This window comes from Pteropus alecto, unplaced genomic scaffold, assembly GCF_000325575.1.
Source record: "Pteropus alecto unplaced genomic scaffold, ASM32557v1 scaffold5, whole genome shotgun sequence".
Lineage (NCBI taxonomy): Eukaryota > Metazoa > Chordata > Mammalia > Chiroptera > Pteropodidae > Pteropus > Pteropus alecto.
The window spans coordinates 18,496,416-18,499,728 of NW_006441953.1; positions in this window are offsets into that span (position 1 = coordinate 18,496,416).

The window sequence follows — 3,313 nt, forward strand, 5'->3', positions numbered from 1 at the left end:
GAGTGGTTCTGGCTGACAAATACACAGAACAGAACCAAGAGCCCAGCAGTAAGCAAGACATTTACCCTGATAATCAAAATAATTATTACAAATCTAGGCTGAAAAGTTACTACACGTTATTAAGATAGCCTCTCAGACTTCAATTCAGAAAATACTTACAAGTAGGTCTTTCTATTATCTGTTTTCCATGAGGAATATGACTAAGGTGACTGGGCCTGCACGAATGGTTAAGGTAGAGGCCGATCTAGGTCACATTAGAGAGAGTAATGCATATGCAGGTGCTCGTTTTGTACTTTGGGTACTGTTATGGACTGAAATGGGTCCTCCACCAAATTCGTATGTTGAAGGCCTAACCCCCAATATGACTATATTTGGAGACAGGGCCTTTAAAGAATCAGGTTAAATGAGGTCATATGGGTGGGCCCTAATCCTATAGGGCTGGTGTCCTTATCAGAGACACCAGGGATATAGGTGCATAGAGAAAAGGCCATGTGAGGACAGTTTCTGTAAACCAGAAGTGCAGGTCTTATCAGAAACCAACCCTGGCCCCTTGACCTTGGAGACTCAGCCTCCAGAATGTGATAAAATAAATTTGTTGTTTATGCCACTCAGCCTGTGGTATTTTATGGCAGCCTTAGCAAACGAACAAAGGTGACAAAGCATTCATGTAAATGTGCTCCCTTATAAAAGCTTACTAAAAAATAATTGGAAAAAAATAATGGAAAATAACAGAGATTATAAAAAACACTCACCTACCACTCACAAATGTGGGCATTTCGTCATATTGACTGCAGATTTTTCTCAATCCTTTTACAGTTTGGTGCGAAGATCCTGAACATCCTTAGTTGAACTTATTCTCAAGAATCTGATGTTTTGCTGCTGCTGTAATTGGTATCATTCTAAACTTTTTTTCTAACTAATGTTGCCGGTGTAGAAACCTTACAAAATTCACTTATTAATTCTAATAGTTATCGGTGGATTCTTTTGAACTTTCTACATGCATAATTATGTCATCTGAAAATAATGACAGCTTTCTTACTATCCGAACCTCCTACCTTTTACCGCTCTCCTGTCTCTACTGCACTGATGAGGATCTACAATACGATACGGAGTAAGACCAGAGGAAGCAGGCATCCTTGTCACGTAACTGACCTCAGAGCAATGTGTGGAACGCAGAATAATGGCCTCCAGAGATGTCCATGTCCTCATCTCCAGAACTTATGAATATGTTACATGGCAAAGGGGAAGTAGAGTTGCAGATGGAATTAAGGTTGCATATCAGCAAGGCTTTAACAGAGAAAGATTATCCTAGATTACCTGGGTGAGCCCCGTGTAATCACCAGGGCCCTTAAAAGTGGAATAGGGTGGCAGAAGAGTTGTGTCAGAGTGACTTAAAGAAAAAAGGATTCCACCCGCTGCAGCTGCCTTTGAAGGTGGAGGAAGAGGGCTACAAGCTGAGGAACGTGGGAAGCTTCTAGAAACTGGAAAGGGTAAGGAAACAAGATTCTCCCCTAGAGATTCCAGAAAGGTACGCAGCCCTATGCACGCCGTGATTTCAGCCCAATGAGACCAGCTTCAGACTTCTAACCTGTAGAACTGTTAAGATAACCAACCTGTGTTGTTTTAAGCCAGTCAAGTTTCTGGTAATTTATTACAGCAGCAACAGAAAACTAACTCAGAAAGCTTTAGATTTTCCAACACTATGGTGTTTGCTGTAGGGTTTTTGTGGATATGTTGTCTGTTTGCTCGTGTTGCTTCTAGTTTGTTTCTGAAACATTTTAAACTCAATATTGCCTGAGCTTTGTCAGCTTTTTATTTCCTCCTGTTGCTTACCCATCTCATTTCCAAACTTTTCCAATTTTGATGTTGTTGTTCTTTCTTAGCTTCTCTGATTTCTTAAATTCTTCCAGCATTTTGCAATATGTGACTCTTTTCCACTGCTTTGTAAATGTTTCTGGGATACCTTCATTTTCTGTTGGCATGTTAAACCGATTGTTATCCTGTTTTCCTAGAGCATATTATAAGATGTGGTCATGTTTAAGCGACATGAATTTTCCTATACTTCTCATGTATTTTCGAATAGTCCTATGCAGGAGGTGAGCTGAAGTGAGCCAGGGCAGTTTCTCAGTTTTGTGGTTCTAGGGTTCTTTCTTCTGTAGTTACTAAACAGTTTATGTAATATGGATTTCTGTGTACATATTAAGTACTTTCCGACTTCTGTCTCATTTGGTCCCATCAGTGTCTGGACCTTCTCTCCTTTACCCGCCATGACCTTCTCTTGTCAATGTGTGTTCTATACCCAATAGTTTCGCTCAGTGACGGCCTACGTGCTCTCACTGGCTACTTCTGAGAACCTGGAAGACCAGGCTGCCCTTGCATCCTCATACTTTTCTGCAGACTCCTTTTACTAGCTGCCGAGTGACTGCTGGAGAGCCCTCTCCCAATTTTGATTGTGGATTTTGGATCCACCAGCTGAGCCTGCCATCACTACCGCAGACTCCTTCTTTGGGGCTGAGTACATGCTGGCAAATTCTGGGTTCTCTGGCACTTAGGACCATCACAAGTCCCCCTTACTTTTCCTCTGCTTGCCCCTCCAAACTGTTGTTCCCATGTGATCATGTTGCTATTGACGGTTTTAGTCCAAACTGCTCAGATTCTTGATTCACAGGGATACTCTATCACCTAGTGAAGATGGTGGCACTATATTTTTCTTTTGCTATAGCATAGGTCCATGGGGTTTCGGGGAGATTTAAAAACTACTCGCTGCTGCTGCCACTGTGCCTCCCATAATTGATTTTTTTTGTTTTAAAATGATTTGTATCTTTCTATTTACATTATAATGCCCAGGATAGGGCAGACTGTGCTTTAATAACAAATAACTAAACACAAACATTAATTTCTTGTTCATGTAATAGTCCAATAGTCAGCAGGATCTCCTGGTAGCTTTCCAAGCAGTGACTCACATGCCCTGGCTGCTTCCATTTGCAAACTGTTTGTAGCCAAATAGGAAGACAGGAGAGTGTACAATCATGATCACTGATTATGATGGCAGTGAGTTTTACTGCTAGGTCTGGAAGTCACAAATATCACTTGTCCCCGCATCTCACTGGCCAGAACTCAGTTACAGGCCTCAAACTAACTATAAGGGAGGCTTGGAAACAGGGCAAACTGAGACTCTTTGTCACAACTTTGTACAGTTGCCCAAGCAACTTTGGGAAAGAAGGTAGACTATAAAACACAAGACACGGTGCCTGTCTCTTCATATATCTATAAAGGAATTAAAGATGTAATCTGATCAAAGAACATGTCACCA